Below are 23,432 nucleotides of genomic sequence, written 5' to 3' on the forward strand. Positions count from 1 at the left end.
GCGGTTCCCTGCGGACGGACAGAGCTGAGGTAAATAATGTTGTCTCGATATCGTGTAGTTGTTGTAAATATGTAGTTGTCGTTGTAGTTGTAGTTTAGTTATAGTTGTAGTGTATATATATATAGTGTAGTCTAGTGTAGTCAATGTAATGTAGTGTAGTGTAGTGTAGTACACTGTGTGTGTGGTGAATACAGTGCAGTCTAGTGTAGACAACACACACAGTGTAGTGAGGTCAATGACCACATAATCTACAGTACAGTACACGTGTGTGTGGTCAATATGTAGCAATGTAACTAGTGTAGTGGAGTGTAAATATATAGTGTAGTGTGGTCTAGATATCGTGTAGTCTAGTGTAGTGTAGTGTAGTTATAGTGTAGATATAGTGTAGTGTAGTTATAGTGTAGTGTAGTATAGATATCGTGTAGTTGTTGTAAATACATAGTTGTAGTTGTAGTTTAGTTGTTGTGTAGTTGTTGTGTAGATATCGTGTAGTTGTAAATATATCGTTATAGTGTGAATATAGTGTAGTGTGTAGTGTAGTTATAGTACAGTGTAGTGTAGTGTAGTCTAGTGTAGTTATAGTGTAGTGTAGTCTAGATATCATGTAGTTGTAAATATATAGTTATAGTTGTAGTATAGTCCAGTGTAGTTATAGTGTAGTGTAGTGTAGTTGTAAATATATAGTTGTCGTAGTTAACCATATAACCATATAACCATATAACAATTACAGCACGGAAACAGGCCATCTCGGCCCTACAAGTCCGTGCCGAACAATTTTTTTCCCTTAGTCCCACCTGCCTGCACTCATACCATAACCCTCCATTCCCTTCTCATCCATATGCCTATCCAATTTATTCTTAAATGTTACCAACGAACCTGCCGCCACCACTTCCACTGGAAGCTCATTCCACACCGCTACCACTCTCTGAGTAAAGAAGTTCCCCCTCATGTTACCCCTAAACTTCTGTCCCTTAATTCTGAAGTCATGTCTGAACCTCCTTGTTTGAATCTTCCCTATTCTCAAAGGGAAAAGCTTGATCACATCAATTCTGTCTATCCCTCTCATCATTTTAAAGACCTCTATCAAGTCCCCCCTTAACCTTCTGCGCTCCAGAGAATAAAGACCTAACTTATTCAACCTATCTCTGTAACTTAGTTGTTGAAACCCAGGCAACATTCTAGTAAATCTCCTCTGTACTCTCTCTATTTTGTTGACATCCTTCCTATAATTGGGCAACCAAAATTGTACACCATACTCCAGATTTGGTCTCACCAATGCCTTGTACAATTTTAACATTACATCCCAGCTTCTATACTCAATGCTCTGATTTATAAAGACTAGCATACCAAAAGCTTTCTTTACCACCCTATCTATATGAGATTCCACCTTCAAGGAACTATGCACGGTTATTCCCAGATCCCTCTGTTCAACTGTATTCTTCAATTCCCTACCATTTATCATGTACGTCCTATTTTGATTTATCCTGCCAAGGTGTAACACCTCACATTTATCAGCATTAAACTCCATCTGCCATCTTTCAGCCCATTTTTCCAAATGGCCTAAATCACTCTGTAGACTTTGGAAATCCTCTTCATTATCCACAACACCCCCTATCTTGGTATCATCTGCATACTTACTAATCCAATTTACCACCCCTTCATCCAGATCATTGATGTACATGACAAACAACAAAGGACCCAACACAGATCCCTGAGGCACCCCACTAGTCACCTGCCTCCAACCCGACAAACAGCCATCCACCATTACCCTCTGGCTTCTCCCATTCAGCCACTGCTGAATCCATCTTGCTATTCCTGCATTTATACCCAACAGTTTAACCTTCTTAACCAACCTTCCATGAGGAACCTTGTCAAAGGCCTTACTAAAGTCCATATAGACAACATCCACTGCTTTACCCTCGTCAATTTCCCTAGTAACCTCTTCAAAAAATTCAAGAAGATTAGTCAAACATGACCTTCCAGGCACAAATCCATGTTGACTGTTCCTAATCAGACCCTGTTTATCCAGATGCTTATATATATTATCTCTAAGTATTGTAGTTGTAGTATAGTGTAGTGCAGTTATAGTGTAGTGTAGTTGTAAATATATAGTTGTCGTTGTAGTTGTAGTATAGTGTAGTGTAGTTATAGTGTAGTGTAGTGTAGTTGTAAATATATAGTTGTCGTTGTAGTTGTAGTATAGTGTAGTGTAGTTATAGTGTAGTGTAGTGTAGTTGTAAATAAATAGTTGTCATTGTAGTTGTAGTATAGTGTAGTGTAGTGTAGTTGTAAATATATAGTTGTCGTTGTAGTTGTAGTATAGTGTAGTGTAGTTATAGTGTAGTGTAGTGTAGTTGTAAATATATAGTTGTCGTTGTAGTTGTAGTATAGTCTAGTGTGGTCTAGTGTAGTGTAGTGTAGTTGTAAATATATAGTTGTAGTTATAGTGTAGTGTAGTCTAGTGTAAATATATAGTTGTAGTGTGAATATAGTGTAGTTGTAGTGTAGTGTAGATATCGTGTAGTTGTAAATATATAGTGTAGTTGTAGTTTAGTGTAGTCTAGTGTAGTGTAGTGTAGTTGTAAATATATAGTGTAGTTGTAGTGTGGTGTGGTTACAGAACACTGTGTGTGTAACTGGTCAATACACTACACTGTAACTAGACGGACGGAGCTGAGGTAAATAATATTGTCTAGATATCGTGTAGTTGTAAATATATAGTTGTAGTTATAGTATAGTTTAGTGTACTCAATGTAGTGTAGTGTAAATATATAGTTGTAGTTGTAGTTGTAGTGTAGTGTGTAGTCAATGTAGTGTAGTGTAAATATATAGTGTAGTGTAGTGTAAATATGTAGTATAGTGTAGTACACAAACTGCTGGAGAAACTCAGCGGGTGAGGCAGCATCTATGGAGCGAAGGAAATAGGCGACGTTTCGGGCTGAAACCCTTCTTCAGTGTAGTGTAGTGTAGTGTAGTGTAAATATGTAGTGTAGTGTAAATATGTAGTGTAGTGTAAATATGTAGTACAGTGTAGTGCAGTGTAAATATGTAGTGTAGTGTAAATATATAGTACAGTGTAGTGTGTAGTTGTAGTGTAGTGTAAATATATAGTACAGTGTAGTGTAGTGTAGATATGTAGTGTAGTGTAGTATAGTATAGCTATATAGTTATAGTGTGGTCTAGTGTAGTGTAGTTATAGTGTAAATATATAGTACAGTGTAGTGTAGTATAGCTATATAGTTATAGTGTGGTCTAGTGTAGTGTAGTGTAGTTATAGTGTAAATATATAGTACAGTACAGATACAATGTAGTGTGGTCTAGTGTGGTTACAGAACACTGTGTGTAACTGGTCAATACACTACACTGTAACTAGACGGATGGAGCTGAGGTAAATAATATTGTCTAGATATCGTGTAGTTGTAGTTGTAGTATAAATATAGTGTAGGGTAGTACAGTGTAGTGTGGTCTAGTGTAGTACAGTACAGAACACTGTGTGTGTGGTCAATATAGTACAGCTACAGTCTACTGTAGACCACACACACACACAGAGCTGAGGTAAATAGTGTCTAGTAATGTGTAAATATAGTTACAGTGTAGTGTAGTCTAGTACAGAACACTGTGCTTGTGGAGAAATTAGTGAGGTAAATAATGTTGTAAATCAGCGGGAACTGTCTGTGTCTAGTCTAGCGTAGATAAAGTTATATAGTTGTAGTTACAGTCTAGTACAGTACACAACAGTTACAGTAGTGTGGTACACGTATAGTGTAGTGTAGATATAGTTATATAGTTGTAGTTACAGTCTAGTACAGTACAGAACAGTTACAGTAGTGTGGTACACGTATAGTGTAGTGTAGTGTAGATATAGTTATATAGTTGTAGTTACAGTCTAGTACAGTACAGAACAGTTACAGTAGTGTGGTACACGTGTGGTCAACATGGTGGAGAAATTACTGAGGTAAATAATGTTGTAAATCAGCGGGAAATGTCTGTCTAGTGTAGATATAGTTATAGTGTAGTGTAGTCATATATAGTGTAGTGTAGTGTAGTTAGTGTAGAACACTGTGTGTGTGTGGGGTCAATATGGGTCAATATCACCATATAATGTACAGAATGGAGAAATTACTGAGGTAAATAATGTTGTGAATCAGCGGGAATTGTCTTTGTCTAGTGTAGTGTAGATATATAGTGTAGTGTAGTGTAGTTCAGTACAGTTATAGTGTAGTGTAGTGTAGTACAGTACAGTTATAGTGTAGTGTAGTGTAGTGTAGTACAGTACAGTACAGTTATAGTGTAGTGTAGTGTAGTACAGTACAGTTATAGTGTAGTGTAGTGTAGTACAGTACAGTTATAGTGTAGTGTAGTGTAGTACAGTACAGTTACAGTGTAGTGTAGTGTAGTGTAGTACAGTACAGTACAGTTATAGTGTAGTGTAGTGTAGTACAGTACAGTTATAGTGTAGTGTAGTGTAGTACAGTACAGTACAGTTATAGTGTAGTGTAGTGTAGTACAGTACAGTTATAGTGTAGTGTAGTGTAGTACAGTTATAGTGTAGTGTAGTGTAGTACAGTACAGTTATAGTGTAGTGTAGTGTAGTACAGTACAGTTATAGTGTAGTGTAGTGTATTGTAGTGTAGTGTAGTGTAGTACAGTACAGTTATAATGTAGTGTAGTGTAGTACAGTACAGTTATAGTCTGGTGTAGTGTAGTACAGTACAGTTATAATGTAGTGTAGTGTAGTACAGTACAGTTATAGTGTAGTGTAGTACAGTACAGTACAGTTATAGTGTAGTGTAGTACAGTACAGTTATAGTGTAGTGTAGTGTAGTACAGTACAGTTATAGTGTAGTGTAGTACAGTACTATTAATGACTATGATATAGTTGGGATCACGGAGACATGGCTCCAGGGTGACCAAGGCTGGGAGCTGAACATCCAGGGATATTCAATATTCAGGAGGGATAGAGAGAAAGGAAAAGGAGGTGGGGTAGCGTTGCTGATTAGAGAGGAGATTAACGCAATGGAAAGTAAGGACATTAGTTTGCAGGATGTGGAATCGGTATGGGTAGAGCTGCGAAACACTAAGGGGCAGAAAACGCTGGTGGGTGTTGTGTACAGGCCACCTAACAGTAGTAGTGAAGTTGGAGATGGTATCAAACAGGAAATTAGAAATGCGTGCGACAAAGGCAAAACCGTTATAATGGGTGACTTCAATCTACATATAGATTGGGTGAATCAAATTGGCAGGGGTGCTGAGGAAGAGGATTTTTTGGAATGTATGCGGGATAGTTATCTAAATCAACATGTAGAGGAACCAACGAGAGAGCAGGCTATTTTAGACTGGGTATTGAGTAATGAGGAAGGGTTAGTTAGCAGTCTTGTTGTACGTGCCCCCTTGGGCAAGAGTGACCATAATATGGTTGAGTTCTTCATTAGGATGGAGAGTGACATTGCTAATTCAGAAACAATGGTTCTGAACTTAAAGAAAGGTAACTTTGAGGGTATGAGACGTGAATTGGCCAAGATTGACTGGCAATTAATTCTAAAAGGGTTGACGGTGGATATGCAATGGAAGACATTTAAAGACTGCATGGATGAACTACAAAAATTGTTCATCCCAGTTTGGCAAAAGAATAAATCAGGGAAGGTAGTGCATCCGTGGATAACAAGGGAAATCAGGGATAGTATCAAAGCGAAGGATGATGCGTACAAATTAGCCAGAAAAAGCAGCATACCGGAGGACTGGGAGAAATTCAGAGACCAGCAGAGGAGGACAAAGGGCTTAATTAGGAAAGGAAAAATAGATTAACATAAAAACTGACTGCAAAAGTTTTTATAGATATGTGAAAAGAAAGAGATTAGTTAAAACAAATGTAGGTCCCTTGCAGTCAGAAACGGGTGAGTTGATCATGGGGAACAAGGATATGGCGGACCAATTGAATAACTACTTTGGTTCCGTCTTCACTAAGGAAGACATAAATAAGCTGCCGGAAATAGCAGGGGACCGCGGGTCAAAGGAGTTGGAGGAATTGAGTTAAATCCAGGTTAGCCGGGAAGTGGTGTTGGGTAAATTAAATGGATTAAAGGCCGATAAATCCCCAGGGCCAGATAGGCTGCATCCCAGAGTACTTAAGGAAGTAGCTCCAGAAATAGTGGATGCATTAGTAATAATCTTTCAAAACTCTTTAGATTCTGGAGTAGTTCCTGAGGATTGGCGGGTAGCAAACGTAACCCCACTTTTTAAGAAGGGAGGGAGAGAGAAAACGGGGAATTACAGACCAGTTAGTCTAACATCAGTAGTGGGGAAACTGCTAGAGTCAGTTATTAAAGATGGGATAGCAGCACATTTGGAAAGTGGTGAAATCATTGGACAAAGTCAGCATGGATTTACTAAAGGTAAATCATGTCTGACGAATCTTATAGAATTTTTCGAGGATGTAACTAGTAGCGTGGATAGGGGAGAACCAGTGGATGTGGTGTATCTGGACTTCCAGAAGGCTTTCGACAAGGTCCCACATAAGAGATTAGTTTACAAACTTAAAGCACACGGCATTGGGGGTTCAGTATTGATGTGGATAGAGAACTGGCTGGCAAACAGGAAGCAAAGAGTAGGAGTAAACGGGTCCTTTTCACAATGGCAGGCAGTGACTAGTGGGGTACCGCAAGGCTCAGTGCTGGGACCCCAGCTATTTACAATATATATTAATGATCTGGATGAGGGAATTGAAGGCAATATCTCCAAGTTTGCGGATGACACTAAGCTGGGGGGCAGTGTTAGCTGTGAGGAGGATGCTAGGAGACTGCAAGGTGACTTGGATAGGCTGGGTGAGTGGGCAAATGTTTGGCAGATGCAGTATAATGTGGATAAATGTGAGGTTATCCATTTTGGTGGCAAAAACATGAAAGCAGACTATTATCTAAATGGTGGCCGACTAGGAAAAGGGGAGATGCAGCGAGACCTGGGTGTCATGGTACACCAGTCATTGAAAGTGGGCATGCAGGTGCAGCAGGCAGTGAAGAAAGCGAATGGTATGTTAGCTTTCATAGCAAAAGGATTTGAGTATAGGAGCAGGGAGGTTCTACTGCAGTTGTACAGGGTCTTGGTGAGACCACACCTGGAGTATTGCGTACAGTTTTGGTCTCCAAATCTGAGGAAGGACATTATTGCCATAGAGGGAGTGCAGAGAAGGTTCACCAGACTGATTCCTGGGATGTCAGGACTGTCTTATGAAGAAAGACTGGATAGACTTGGTTTATACTCTCTAGAATTTAGGAGATTGAGAGGGGATCTTATAGAAACTTACAAAATTCTTAAGGGGTTGGGCAGGCTAGATGCAGGAAGATTGCTCCCGATGTTGGGGAAGTCCAGGAGAAGGGGTCACAGCTTAAGGATAAGGGGGAAATCCTTTAAAACCGAGATGAGAAGAACTTTTTTCACACAGAGAGTGGTGAATCTCTGGAACTCCCTGCCACAGAGGGTAGTCGAGGCCAGTTCATTGGCTATATTTAAGAGGGAGTTAGATGTGGCCCTTGTGGCTAAGGGGATCAGAGGGTATGGAGAGAAGGCAGGTACGGGATACTGAGTTGGATGATCAGCCATGATCATATTGAATGGCGGTGCAGGCTCGAAGGGCCGAATGGCCTACTCCTGCACCTAATTTCTATGTTTCTATGTTTCTATGTTTCTAGTACAGTACAGTTATAGTGTAGTGTAGTACAGTACAGTTATAGTGTAGTGTAGTGTAGTACAGTACAGTTATAGTGTAGTGTAGTACAGTACAGTACAGTTATAGTGTAGTGTAGTACAGTACAGTACAGTTATAGTGTAGTGTAGTGTAATGTAGTACAGTACATATATAGTGTAGTCATATATAGTGTAGTGTAGTACAGTACAGTACAGTTATAGTGTAGTCATATATAGTGTAGTGTAGTTACAGTACAGTAGTACACGTGTGGTACAGAACACTGTATGTGAGGTCAATAAACTAGACGGACGGAGCTGAGGTAAAGAATGGTTATAGTTACAGTGTAGTGTAGTCTAGTACACGTGTGTGTGTGCGGGGTCAATATTGTTAATATTGTAAATATATATCGTTAGAGTGTAGTGTAGTATAGTGCACATGTAGTACAGTCCAGTACAGAACACTGTGTGTGTGTGGGCTCAATATTGTTAATATAGTGTAGTGTAGTACACGTGTGTGTGGGGACAATATTGTTAATGTAGTGTAGTGTAGTACACGTGTGTGTGTGGTCAGTATTGTTAATATAGTGTAGTGGAGTACACGTGTGTGTGGGGACAATATTGTTAGTGTAGTGTAGGTAGTACACGTGTGTGTGTGGTCAGTATTGTTAATATAGTGTAGTGTAGTACACGTGTGTGTGGTCAATATGGGTCAATGACCACATAAATACAGTATAGTCAATAAACTAGACAGACAGAGCTGAGGTAAATAATGTTGTAAATGAGCGGGAAATGTGTGTGTCTGTGGTCAATAAATATAAATATATAGTACAGTTACAGTGTAGTGTAGTCTAGTACAGAACTCTATGTGTGTGTGTGGAGAAATTAGTGGGATAAATGATGCTGTAAATGAGCGGGAACTGTTTGGTCAATATTGTCAATATATATAAATATAGTGCAGTTACAGTCCAGTACAGTGTAGTACAGAACAATGTGTGTGTGTGGGGTTAATATATATATTAGTACAGTTACAATGTAGTGTACAGTATAGTCTGTGGGGTCAATATTGTCAATATCACCACATAAATACAGTTATAGTACAGTGTAGTGTAGTCCAGTACAGAACACTGTGTGTGTGGGGGAATTAGTGAGGTGAATAATGTTTTAAATGAGCTGGAACTGTCTGTGGTCAATGTTGTTAATATCAGCACATAATCCACAGTACAGTACACGTGTGTGTGTGTGCGTGCGTGCGTGCGTGCGTGCGTGCGTGTGTGATAAATAAACCAGCCTCCACCCTCTGTCTTATTCACTCAGGTCAATAACCGATGTAATAAATAAATAAATAAATCAGCAGCGGAATCAGCGAAATAAATAAACCCGGTAAATGTGGGGGAGAGAGAGAGAGCTGAGGTCAATCTCCACATAAACTACACGTCTGGGGGAATAAAACTGGGGTCAATAATATAAACTCACCGTCTGGAGCAGCGTCCTGAGATAAAACACGTTATAAACATCTATCTCCCTCTCTCTGGCTCTTAACCCCCCCCCCCCTCTCTGTAAATAATCAATAAATCACCAAATAAACAATACGTCTGGGGGAATAAACCCAGTAAAACTGGGGTAAATAATGTTATAAACACACAGGGGAGCAAAATACACCCGGTCTGGGGTAAATAAGTACGGGGATCGGAATAAACCCAGTCTGGGGTAAAACTGGGGTAAATAATGTTATAAACACACAGGGAAACAAAATACACAAACAGCCCCACAACCATCAGGCTATTGAACTCAACTCAAAAAAACCTCTGAACATTAATAGCCCATTATCAGTTTATTTGCACTTTATCTGTTTTATTTATTGATGTGTGTATATTCACACAATGGTATATAATATTGTCTAGATATCGTGTAGTTGTAGTTGTAGTTATAGTATAAATATAGTGTAGTGTAGATATAGTGTAGTGTGGTCTAGTGTAGTACAGTACAGAACACTGTGTGTGTGGTCAATATAGTACAGCTACAGTCTAGTGTAGACCACACACACACACACACACAGAGCTGAGGTAAATAATGTCTAGTATAGTGTAAATATAGTTACAGTGTAGTGTAGTCTAGTACAGAACACTGTGTTTGTGGAGAAATTAGTGAGGTAAATAATGTTGTAAATCAGCGGGAACTGTCTGTGTAGTTTAGTCTAGTGTAGATATAGTTATATAGTTGTAGTTACAGTGTAGTACAGTACAGAACAGTTACAGTAGTGTGGTACACGTATAGTGTAGTGTAGTGTAGATATAGTTATATAGTTGTAGTTACAGTCTAGTACAGTACAGAACAGTTACAGTGTAGTACATGTATAGTGTAGTGTAGATATAGTTATATAGTTGTAGTTACAGTGTAGTACAGTACAGAACAGTTACAGTAGTGTGGTACACGTGTGGTCAACATGGTGGAGAAATGAGTGAGGTAAATAATGTTGTAAATCAGCGGGAAATGTCTGTCTAGTGTAGATATAGTTATAGTGTAGTGTAGTCATATATAGTGTAGTTTAGTGTAGTTTAGTGTAGAACACTGTGTGTGTGTGGGGTTAATATGGGTCAATATCACCATATAATGTACAGAATGGAGAAAGTACTGAGGTAAATAATGTTGTGAATCAGCGGGAATTGTCTTTGTCTAGTGTAGTGTAGATATATAGTGTAGTGTAGTTTAGTGTAGTGTAGATATATAGTGTAGTGTAGTTTAGTACAGTACAGTTATAGTGTAGTGTAGTGTAGTGTAGATATATAGTGTAGTGTAGTTTAGTGTAGTGTAGATATATAGTGTAGTGTAGTTTAGTACAGTACAGTTATAGTGTAGTCATATATAGTGCAGTTACAGTGCAGTAGTACACGTGTGGTGCAGTACAGAACACTGTATGTGAGGTCAATAAACTAGACGGACGGAGCTGAGGTAAATAATGTTGTAAATGAGCGGGAATTGTCTTTGTAGTTTAGTCTAGTGTAAATATATAGTTATAGTTACAGTGTAGTACAGTACAGAACAGTTACAGTGTAGTGTATACACGTATAGTATAGTCTAGTACACGTGTGTGTGTGTGGGGTCAAAATGGTGGATATATATATATATATATACAGTACAGTTCACGTGTGTGAGGTCAATGACCACATAAATAATGTTGTAAATGAGCTGGAAATGTGTGTGTCTGTGGTCAATAAATATAAATATATAGTTACAGTGTAGTGTAGTGTAGTACATGTGTGTGTGTGTGGGGTCAATATTGTTAATATTGTAAATATATATCGTTATAGTGTAGTGTAGTATAGTGCACGTGTAGTACAGTCCAGTACAGAACACTGTGTGTGTGTGGGCTCAATATTGTCAATATATATATATAGTACAGTACAGAACACTGTGTGTGTGTGGGGTTAATATTGTCAATATATATATGTAGTACAGTACAGAACACTGTGTGTGTGTGTGGTCAATATTGTTAATATAGTGTAGTGTAGTACATGTGTGTGTGTGGTCCATATTGTTAATATAGTGTAGTCTAGTACACGTGGGTATGGTCAATATGGGTCAATGACCACATAAATACAGTATAGTCAATAAACTAGACAGACGGAACTGAGGTAAATAATGTTGTAAATGAGCGGGATATGTGTGTGTCTGTGGTGAATAAATATAAATATATAGTACAGTTGCAGTGTAGTGTAGTCTAGTACAGAACTCTATGTGTGTGTGTGGAGAAATTAGTGGGGTAAATGATGTTGTAAATGAGCGGGAACTGTCTGGTCAATATTGTCAATATATATAAATATAGTGCAGTTACAGTCCAGTACAGTGTAGTACAGAACAATGTGTGTGTGTGGGGTTAATATATATATTAGTACAGTACAGTGTAGTGTGCAGTATAGTCTGTGGGGTCAATATTGTCAATATCACCACATAAATACAGTTATAGTACAGTGTAGTGTAGTCCAGTACAGAACACTGTGTGTGGGGGGGAAATTAGTGAGGTGAATAATGTTTTAAATGAGCGGGAACTGTCTGTGGTCAATGTTGTTAATATCAGCACATAATCCACAGTATAGTACGTGTGTGTGTGTGTGTGTGTGTGTGTGTGTGTGTGTGTGTGCGTGCGTGCGTGCGTGCGTGCGTGCGTGCGTGCGTGCGTGCGTGCGTGCGTGCGTTGTAAATACCAGTCAATATAAATTGTCTTTGTCTAGTTTAGTGTAGATATATAGTGTAGTGTAGTTTAGTGTAGTGTAGTACTGAACAGTTATAGTGTAGTCATATATAGTGCAGTTACAGTACAGTAATACATGTGTGGTGCAGTACAGAACACTTTATGTGAGGTCAATAAACTAGACGGACAGAGCTGAGGTAAATAATGTTGTAAATGAGCGGGAATTGTCTTTGTAGTTTAGTCTAGTGTAAATATATAGTTATAGTTACAGTGTAGTACAGTACAGAACAGTTACAGTGTAGTGTATACACGTATAGTATAGTCTAGTACACGTGTGTGTGTGGGGTCAAAATGGTGGAGATATATATATATATATATATATATATATATATATATATAGTACAGTTCACGTGTGTGAGGTCAATGACCACATAAATAATGTTGTAAATGAGCTGGAAATGTGTGTGTCTGTGGTCAATAAATATAAATATATAGTTACAGTATAGTGTAGTCTAGTACATGTGTGTGTGTGTGTGTGGGGTCAAGGGTAAGGAAAAGAAGAGGAGGGCAATTGTAATATGGGACTCTATAGTTAGGGGGTCGGATAGGCGATTCTGGACGCAGACAGGAGACCCAGATGGTAGTTTGCCTCCCTGGTGCCAGGGTCAGGGATGTGTCTGAACGTGTCCAAGAAATCCTGAAATGGGAGGGAGAGGAGCCTGAGGTTGTGGTACATATAGGTACAAACGACATAGGTAAAAAAAGAGAGGAGGTCCTGAAAGAAGACTTTAAACTAGTATGGTTGGGGGGAGGGACTCAAATTGGGAAAGCTAGCAGTCAGTGTGTGAGGCAGGAGGCAGAGAATGGTAGCACTCTGACCCAAAATGTAGGGGAGAGAGAAGAAAAAGACAATAAACAGAGAATAAGAGAGGGTGGGTTTCTTAAATGTGTATATTTTAATGCTAGGAGCATTGTAAGACAGGTGGATGAACTTAGAGCCTGGATAGACACCTGGAAGTATGATGTTGTGGCGATCGGTGAAACATGGTTGCAGGAGGGCTGTGATTGGAAACTAAATATTCCAGGATTTCGTTGCTTCAGGTGTGATAGAATTGGAGAGGCAAGAGGTGGAGGTGTTGCATTGCTAGTCAGGGAAGATATTACAGCAGTGGTTTGGCAGGATAGATTAGAGGGCTCGTCTAGGGAGGCTATTTGGGTGGAACTGAGAAATGGGAAAAGGGTAGCAACACTTATAGGGGTGTATTATAGACCACCACATGGGGAGCGAGAATTGGAAGAGCAAATATGCAAGGAGATTGCAGATATTAGTAGTACGCACAAGGTAGTGATTGTGGGAGATTTCAATTTTCCACACATAGACTGGGAAACACATTCTGTAAATGGGCTGGATGGTTTGGAGTTTGTAAAATGTGTGCAGGATAGTTTTTTGCAGCAATACATAGAAGTACCTACTAGAGAAGGGCAGTACTGGACCTCCTGTAAGGAAATGAGACGGGTCAGGTGGCAGAGGTATGCGTTGGGGAACAGTTCGGGACCAGTGATCACAATACCATTAGTTTCAATATAATTATGGAGAGGGTCAGAACTGGACCTAGGGTTGAGATTTTTGATTGGAGAAAGGCTAACTTTGAGGAGATGCGAAAGGATTTAAAAGGAGTAAATTGGGACAGTTTGTTTTATGGGAATGATGTGGAAGAGAAATGGAGGACATTTAAAGATGAAAATTTAAGAGTACAGAATCTTTATGTCCCTGTTCGGTTGAAAGGAAATAGTAAAAATTGGAAAGAGCCATGGTTTTCAAGAGCAATTGGACACTTGGTTCGGAAAAAGAGAGAGATCTACAATAATTATAGGCAGCATGGAGTAAATGAGGTGCTTGAGGAGTATAAAGAATGTAAAAAGAATCTTAAGAAAGAAATTAGAAAAGCTAAAAGAAGATATGAGGTTGCTTTGGCAAGTAAGGTGAAAGTAAATCCAAAGGGTTTCTACAGCTATATTAATAGCAAAAGGATAACGAGGGATAAAATTGGTCCATTAGAGAGTCAGAGTGGACAGCTATCTGCAGAGCCAAAAGAGACGGGGGAGATATTGAACAATTTATTTTCTTCGGTATTCACCAAGGAGAAGGATATTGAATTATGTGAGGTAAGGGAAACAAGTAGAGTAGCTATGGAAACTATGAGATTCAAAGAAGAGGAAGTATGACACTTTTGAGAAATATAAAAGTGGATAAGTCTCCAGGTCCGGACAGGATATTCCCTAGGACATTGAGGGAAGTTAGTGTAGAAATAGCAGGGGCTATGACAGAAATATTTCAAATGTCATTAGAAACGGGAATAGTACCGGAGGATTGGTGTACTGCGCATGTTGTTCCATTGTTTAAAAAGGGGTCTAAAAGTAAACCTTGCAATTATAGACCTGTTAGTTTGACGTCAGTGGTGGGCAAATTAATGGAAAGGATACTTAGAGATAATATAAATAAGCATCTGGGTAAACAGGGTCTGATTAGGAACAGTCAACATGGATTTGTGCCTGGAAGGTCATGTTTGACTAATCTTCTTGAATTTTTTGAAGAGGTTACTCGGGAAATGGATGAGGGTAAAGCAGTGGATGTTGTATATATGGACTTCAGTAAGGCCTTTGACAAGGTTCCTCATGGAAGGTTGCTTAAGAAGGTTCAATGGTTGGGTATTAATGGTGGAGTAGCAAGATGGATTCAACAGTGGCTGAATGGGAGATGCCAGAGAGTAATGGTGGATGGTTGTTTGTCAGGTTGGAGGCCAGTGACTAGTGGGGTGCCACAGGGAACTGTGTTGGGTCCACTGTTGTTTGTCATGTACATCAATTATCTGGATGATGGTGTGTTAAATTGGATTAGTAAGTATGCAGATGATACTAAGATAGGGGGTGTTGTGGAAAATGAAGTAGATTTTCAAAGTCTACAGAGAGATTTATGCCAGTTGGAAGAGTGGGCTGAAGATGGCAGATGGAGTTTAATGCTGATAAGTGTGAGGTGCTACATCTTGGCAGGACAAGTCAAAATAGGATGTACATGGTAAATGGTAGGGAATTGAGGAATGCAGGTGAACAGAGGGATCTGGGAATAACTGTGCACAGTTCCCTGAAAGTGGAATCTCATGTAGATAGGGTGGTAAAGAAAGCTTTTGGTGTGCTGGCCTATATAAATCAGAGCATTGAGTATAGAAGTTGGGATGTAATGTTAAAATTGTACAAGGCATTGGTGAGGCCAATTCTGGAGTATGGTGTACAATTTTGGTCGCTTAATTATAGGAAGGATGTCAACAAAATAGAGGAGATTTACTAGAATGTTGCCTGGGTTTCAGCAACTAAGTTACAGAGAAAGGTTGAACAAGTTAGGGCTTTATTCTTTGGAGCTCAGAAGGTTAAGGGGGGACTTGATAGAGGTCTTTAAAATGATGAGAGGGATAGACAGAGTTGACGTGGATAAGCTTTTCCCACTGAGAGTAGGGAAGATTCAAACAAGGGGACATGACGAGAATTAAGGGACAGAAGTTTAGGGGTAACATGAGGGGGAACTTCTTTACTCAGAGAGTGGTAGCTGTGTGGAATGAGCTTCCAATGGAAGTGGTGGAGGCAGGTTCGTTTTTATCATTTAAAAATAAATTGGATAGTTATATGGACGGGAAAGGAATGGAGGGTTATGGTCTGAGCGCAGGTAGATGGGACTAGGGGAGAATACGTGTTCGGCACGGACTAGAAGGGTCGAGATGGCCTGTTTCCGTGCTGTAGTTGTTATATGGTTATATGGAGGAGAGGGTTGAGAGGCTGGAGGTGGAATGGGGGTGAAGTGAGTAGCGGGGGAAACAGGGAGCAAAGGGAGGGGGGAGGATTCAAGGGGGAGTGGGTTTGGTGCCGAGGGGGATGAATGGGGGGGCAGGGAATTGGGGGGGGGGGGAGAGAGGGGTCAAGTGACCCCAGGAAGGGGGTAGGGAGCCAGGTGGGGTAAGGTGGGTTCACATTGTTTGGGGGTGGGGAGGAGGGGGGAGGGAGCAAAGGGGGTTAGGAACAGGAGGCGGCAGGGGTATGGAGGAGGTCACATTGTTTGGGGGTGGGGACGGTGTTGCAGTTTAGGAAGTCAAACCAGGGCAGGGTCTTCACTGTGAATGGCGGGGCGCTGGGGGCAATGTGTGGAGCCGAGGGATCTAGGAGTGAAAGTACGAGTTGGGCCGAAGGGCCTCTTTCCAAAGCTGTATCACTCTATGAATCTATGGCAAAGTGCTGGAGTAACTCAGCGGGTCAGGCAGCATCTATGGAGAAGATAGGCACAAAGTGCTGGAGTAATTCAGCGGGTCAGGCAGCATCTATGGAGAGATTGAATGGGTGACATTTTGGGTCGAGACCCTTCTTTGGTTTAGTTTAGTTTAGTTTAGAGATGCAGTGCGGAAACAGGTCTTTCGGCCCGCGGAGTCCGCGCCGACCAGCGATCACCCCGTACGTACACTAGTACTATCCTACCACATTAGGGACAATTTTGCGGAGGCCAATTAATCTGCAACCCTGAACGTCTTTGAAATGTTGGAGGAAACCGGAGCACCCAGAGTGAAAACCCACACAGGTCAAGGGGAGAACGTGCAAACTCCGCACAGACAGCACCCGTAGTCAGGATCATACCCGGGTCTCTGGCGGTGAGGCAGCAATTGTACCGCTGTGCCGCGCAGAATTATATAACGGTTTCCTCCACCATAAACGCACCCGATATGTGCTAGTAATGTCCTGTTTGCCAGCTTGTTGACCCTCTGTGTTCCCCTCCTGCAGGGTTTGGTAGGCGTTGCTGTGGACAGAGAGACCAGGGACGTGAGCGGCCATTGAGGGAGGCGAGGGTGCCGGAGAGCACCCCCCCCCCCCCGCCCCCAACTGCTCGGTGTGTGGGCTGAGCTTCGAGGGGCTGAGCTTCGATGGAGGACCACATGACGGGGCAAAACAAGGAGAAGCGTTATGAGTGTGACGTGTGTGGCAAGGCCTGGCGGTGCCTGAGCCTGCTGGAGATTCACCGGCGGGTGCATACGGGAGAACGCCCCTTCACCTGCTCCGACTGCGGAAAGAGCTTCACCAGCTACGCCAACCTGCAGCAGCACAACCGCGTGCACACGGGAGAATGCCCCTTCGACTGCTCCGACTGCGGCAAGAGCTTCAAGACAGCGCTAAACCTGACGAGACACCGGCGGTTGCACACGGGCGAGAAGCCCTATGGCTGCTCCACCAGAGGCAAGAGCTTCGCCAACTACGACAACCTGCAACAGCACAACCGCGTGCACTCTGGTGAGAGGCCCTTCACCTGCTCCACCTGCGACAAGAGCTTCGCCAGCTACGCCAGCCAACAGCAGCACAACTGTGTGCACAAGGGAGAAAGCCCCTTCACCTGCTCCGACTGTGGCAAAAGCTACAAGTCGTCGCAGGACCTAAAGAGGCACAGGCTCGTGCACACTGGCGAGCGCCCCTTCACCTGCGCCCAGAGCGGCAAGGGCTTCCCCCATTCCAGCAACCTGCTGCTGCACCAGCGCACACACACCGGCGACCGTCCCTTCACCTGCGCCCAGTGCGGCAAGGGCTTCACCAAGTCCCACTACCTGGTGTCCCACCAGCGAACCCACACCGGCGAGCGCCCCTTCACCTGCACCCAGTGCGGCAAGGGCTTCACCCAGTCCCACAACCTGCTGTCCCACCAGCGCACCCACACCAGCGAGCGCCCCTACACCTGCAGCTACTGCGGCAAGGGCTTCACCCGCTCCTCCAACCTGCTGGTGCACCAGCGCACCCACACCGGCGACCGTCCCTTCACCTGCGCCCAGTGCGGCAAGGGCTTCATCTGCTCCTCCAACCTGCTGGTGCACCAGCGCACCCACACCGGCGAGCGCCCCTTCACCTGCGCCCAGAGCGGCAAGGGCTTCACCCGCTCCGACAGCCTGCTGTCCCACCAGCGCACCCACACCGGCGACCGTCCCTTCACCTGCGCCCAGTGCGGCAAGGGCTTCACCCAGTCCAGCGCCCTGCTGGTGCACCAGCGCACCCACACCGGCGAGCGCCCCTTCACCTGCGCCCAGTGCGGCAAGGGCTTCATCCGCGCCTCCAACCTGCTGGTGCACCAGCGCACCCACACCGGCGAGCGCCCCTTCACCTGCGCCCAGTGCGGCAAGGGCTTCATCCGCTCCTCCAACCTGCTGGTGCACCAGCGCACCCACACCGGCGAGCGCCCCTTCACCTGTGCCCAGTGCGGCAAGGGCTTCACCCGCTCCGACAGCCTGCTGCTGCACCAGCGCACCCACACCGGCGACCGTCCCTTCACCTGCGCCCAGTGCGGCAAGGGCTTCATCCGCTCCTCCAACCTGCTGGTGCACCAGCGCACCCACACGGGCGAGCGCCCCTTCACCTGCGCCCAGTGCGGCAAGGGCTTCACCCACTCCGACAGCCTGCTGTCCCACCAGCGCACCCACACCGGCGACCGTCCCTTCACCTGCGCCCAGTGCGGCAAGGGCTTCATCCGCTCCTCCAACCTGCTGGTGCACCAGCGCACCCACACGGGCGAGCGCCCCTTCACCTGCGCCCAGTGCGGCAAGGGCTTCACCCACTCCGACAGCCTGCTGTCCCACCAGCGCACCCATACCGGCGACCGTCCCTTCACCTGCGCCCAGTGCGGCAAGGGCTTCACCCGCTCCGACAGCCTGCTGTCCCACCAGCGCACCCACACCGGCGACCGTCCCTTCACCTGCGCCCAGTGCAGCAAGGGCTTCACCCGCTCCACCAGTCTGCTGTCCCACCAGCGGGTTCATGCCGGCGACTGTCCCATCCCCAAACCGGTGTGTGGAGAGCGCTTTGCCATGGCCTCCCACGCCCTGTCTCACCAGTGCGTGCACACCAATGGCCAGCCCTACGACTGCCCGTACTGCGGTGAGGAGTTTGACAGCTCGCGGGGGTTGCGGCAGCACCAGCGGACCCACGCCGGCGAGCAGCTGCTCCCACTGTGATAAGAGAGCACGGGGGCTGCGGGACCACCAGCGATACACACCGGAGAGAGACCTTATGTGTGCGCTGAGTGTCAAGTCAAGTTTATTCGTCACATACACATACGAGATGTGCAGTGAAATAAAAAGTGGCAATGCTTGCGAAAAAAAAACAAAAAAACAAAAAAAAAAAACTACAAACAGAATGGAACTGAATCACATATTCTTTTACATATTAAATATTGTAGGCGGAAGGAAAAAGGGAAAAAAACAGCAATTTAAAAAAAAGCAGTAGAGTGGTTCAGTAAAGTTAGTCCCTGGTGAGATAGGAGCTTACAGTCCTAATGGCCTCAGGGAAGAAACTCCTTCTCAACCTCTCCGTTCTCACCGCATGGCAACGGAGGCGTTTGCCTGACCGTAGCAGCTGGAACAGTCCGTTGCAGGGGTGGAAGGGGTCTCCCATGATCGTATTGGCTCTGGAGTTGCACCTCCTGATGTATAGTTCCTGCAGAGGGGCGAGTGAAGTTCCCATAGTGCGTTCGGCCGATCGCACTACTCTCAGCAGAGCCTTCTTGGCCTGGGCAAGGCAATTCCCAAATCAGATTGTAATATTTCCGGACAAGATGCTTTCCACAGCCGCTGAGTAGAAGCACTGGAGGATCCTCAGAGACACTCTGAATTTCCTCAATTGCCTGAGGTGGTAAAGGCACTGTGTTGCCTTACTCACGAGTGCTGAGGCGTGTGATGTCCATGTCAGATCCTCAGAGATGTGACTCCCAGATATTTAAAACAGCTCACCCTATCCACAGTATTCCCATTTATCCTCAATGGTGTGTACGTCCTCAGATGATGTGCCCTCCTAAAGTCCATGATCAGCTCCTTAGTTTTTTTGATGTTCAAGAGGAGGCTGTTATCCTGGCACTAGAGTGCTAGATCAGCCACCTCCTCCCGGTAGGCCTTCTCGTCGTTGTCTGAGATCAGGCCCACCACCACAGTGTCATCAGCAAACTTGATTGTCGAGTTCGAGCTGAACCTAGCCACACAGTCATGTGTGTATAGAGAGTACAGTAGGGGGCTGAGGACGCAACCCTCAAATTAGGGGACCAAAACTGTACACAATACTCCAGGTGTGGTCTCACCAGGGCCCTGTTCAACTGCAGAAGGACCTCTTTGCTCCTAGACTCGACTCCTCTCGTTATGAATCCACACTCCCTCAATGGCAAGAATACCTCCCACATTTACAAATAGCTCTGCGTTCTTACCACATGTGACCTTGTGAACTTGTTTGTAATCCGTTGTCTGCAGTTCCTGATTATTAAATGAAAGCTGTGATTGTCAGATAGATTTCTCAGAAGTTGAACGGATGCAGCTCAGAGCAAAGTGTTGGTTTGTCAGTTTGAAAAATGATTTCTCTGTGGTCTGTGATGGACTGGGCTACATCTACAATGGTGGGAGTGTGTGATGGACTGGGCTACATCTACAATGGTGGGAGTGTGTGATGGACTGGGCCACATCTACAATGGTGGGAGTGTGTGATGGACTGGGCTACATCTACAATGGTGGGAGTGTGTGATGGACTGGGCTACATCTACAATGGTGGGAATGTGTGATGGACTGGGCTACATCTACGATGGTGGGAGGTGTGGTGTGTGTGACAATACACAACAGGTGCAGGGGTAGAGGCCATTCAGCCCTTCGAGCCAGCACCGCCATTCCTATAACCATATAACAATTACAGCACGGAAACAGGCCATCTCGGTCCTACAAGTCCGTGCCAAACACGTATATTCTCCCCTAGTCCCATCTACCTGCGCTCAGACCATAACCCTCCATTCCTTTCCCATCCATATACCTATCCAATATATTTTTAAATGATAAAATCGAACCTGCCTCCACCACTTCCACTGTGAGCTCATTCCACACCGCCACCACTCTCTGAGTAAAGAAGTTCCCCCTCATGTTACCCCTAAACTTCTGTCCCTTAATTCTCAAGTCATGTCCTCTTGTTTGAATCTTCCCTACTCTCAGTGGGAAAAGCTTATCCACATCAACTCTGTCTATCCCTCTCATCATTTTAAAGACCTCTATCAAGTCCCACCTTAACCTTCTGCGCCTTAACATTCAATGTGATCACGGCTGATCATCCTCAATCAGTTCCCCGTTCCTGCCTTCTCCCCATATCCCCTGACTCTCTCTCGCTATCTTTAAGAGCCCTATCTAGCTCTCTCTTGAAAGCATCCAGAGAACCGGCCTCCACCGCACTCTGAGGCAGAGAATTCCACAGACTCGCCACTCTCTGGGTGAAAAAGTGTTACCTCATCTCCGTTCTAAATGGCCGACCCCTTATTCTTATTCTCCCCCAACATCGGAAACATATTTCCTGCCTCTAGCGTTTCCAAACCCTTAACAATCTTATATGTTTCAATGAGATACCCTCTCATCCTTCTAAACTCCAGTGTGTACAAGCCCAGCCGCTCCATTCTCTCAGCATATGACAGTCCCGCCATCCCGGGAATTAACCTGGTGAACCTACGCTGGGCTCCCTCAATAGCAAGAATGTCCTTCCTCAAATTAGGGGACCAAAACTGTACACAATACTCCAGGTGTGGTCTCACCAGGGCCCTGTACAACTGCAGAAGGACCTCTTTGCTCCTAGACTCAACTCCTCTTGTTATAAAGGCCAACGTATACGTACACACACACACACACACCTTTCTTCACTGCCTGCTGTACCTGCATGTTTACTTTCACGTGATGGACTGGACAACATCTACAATGACACAGCCCAGACCATCACGCACACGTACACACACGCGCACACGCCCACAATCCAGCCTCCCTTCTATCGCCTCCATCTACACCTCACGCTGCCTTGGAAAGGCCAGCAGCCCAGACCATCACGCACACACACATGCACGCACGCGCGCACACACACATGTACACGCACACACAGACGCGCACGCACAGACACGCACGCACACACAGACGCGCACGCACACACACACGTACAAGCACGCACACACGTACACGCATGCACGCACACACACAGACGCACACGCATGCACACATACACGAGTACACACACGCACGCACATACATATGTACACACACACGTACACACACAGACACACGCACGCACATACACATGTACACACACGCACACACAGAGACACATACACGCACATACAGAGAAAGAGAGAGAGAGACATACACAGACACGTACACACACACACACAGCCAGCAGCATCATCGCGGACCAGTCTCACCCCCCCCCCACTCCCCTCTACCATCGGGCAAGAGGTACAGAAGTGTGTAAACCAACACACACACACACGTACAGGTGAGGCCGGCGGCCATCTTGGTGAGGGCAGGTGAGGCCGGCGGCCATTTTGGTGAGGGTAGGTGAGGTCGGCCGCCATCTTGGTGAGGGCAGGTAAGGTCGGCGGCCATCTTGGTGAGGGCAGGCGAGGTCGGCGCGCGGTTGGCAGTTGGCGGTTGGCGGTTGGCGGTTGGAGCTTTGGGCGGGAACAAGATGGAACCCGGACCCTGATGATGGAGGTGACGGTGGCGGCTGTAACTGTGGGATAAACATAGAAACATAGACAACAGGTGCAGGAGTAGAGGCCATTCGGCCCTTCGAGCCTGCACCATTCGCCATTCAATATGATCATGGCTGATCATCCAACTCAGTATCCTGTACCTGCCTTCTCTCCATACCCCCTGATCCCTTTAGCCACAAGGGCCACATCTAACTCCCTCTTAAATATAGCCAATGAACTGTGTGGCCTCAACTACCTTCTGTGGCAGATAATTCCACTGATTCACCACTCTCTGTGTGTGTGAAAAAAAATGTTTTTCTCATCTCGGTCCTGAAAGATTTCCCCTTTATCCTTAAACTTAAGCTGTGGCCCCTTGTCCTGGACTTCCCCAACATCGGGAACAATCTTCCTGCATCCAGCCTGTCCAACCCCTGAAGAATTTTGTAAGTTTCTATAAGATCCCCCCCTCAATCTTCTAAATTCTAGCGAGTACAAGCCGAGTCTATCCAGTCTTTCTTCATATGAAAGTCCTGACATCCCAGGAATCAGTCTGGTGAACCTTCTCTGTACTCCCTCTTTGGCAAGAATGTCTTTCCTCAGATTAGGAGACCAAAACTGTACGCAATACTCCAGGTGTGGTCTCACCAAGGCTGTGGGGCTGTGGGGCTGTGGAGCTGTGGAGCTGTGGGGCTGAAGTCACGGAGCCTGTGGGGCTGTGAGGCTGTGGGGCTGTGGGGCTGTGGGACTGTGGGGCTGTGGGGCTGTGGGGCTGTGGGGCTGTGGGGCTGTGGGGCTGTGGGGCTGTGGGGCTGGGGGGCTGGGGGGCTGTGGGGCTGGGGGGCTGTGGGGCTGTGGGGGGGGGCTGTGGGGTTGTGGGGCTGTGGGGCTGTGGGGCTGTGGGGCTGTGGGGCTGGGGAGCTGTGGGGCTGTGGGGCTGTGGGGCTGTGGGGCTGTGGGGCTGTGGGGCTGGGGAGCTGGGGGGCTGTGGGGCTGTGGGGTTGTGGGGGGGGGGTGTGGGGTTGT

The 23,432-nt window shown here is 45.0% G+C and overlaps 1 long non-coding RNA gene across 1 annotated transcript in view; it reads left to right on the forward strand.

The window, feature by feature from the left end:
- Positions 1–5,359: 5,359 nt before the first annotated feature.
- The window catches only part of LOC116966272, an 18,725-nt gene continuing 652 nt past the window's right edge, over positions 5,360–23,432 (forward strand). Inside the window, exons 1-2 of the long non-coding RNA XR_004409960.1 lie at positions 5,360–5,371; positions 7,696–7,705. This is a non-coding gene — a long non-coding RNA (uncharacterized LOC116966272). The remainder of the gene's footprint in view (positions 5,372–7,695; positions 7,706–23,432) is intronic.

This window comes from Amblyraja radiata, chromosome 36 (assembly GCF_010909765.2).
Source record: "Amblyraja radiata isolate CabotCenter1 chromosome 36, sAmbRad1.1.pri, whole genome shotgun sequence".
Lineage (NCBI taxonomy): Eukaryota > Metazoa > Chordata > Chondrichthyes > Rajiformes > Rajidae > Amblyraja > Amblyraja radiata.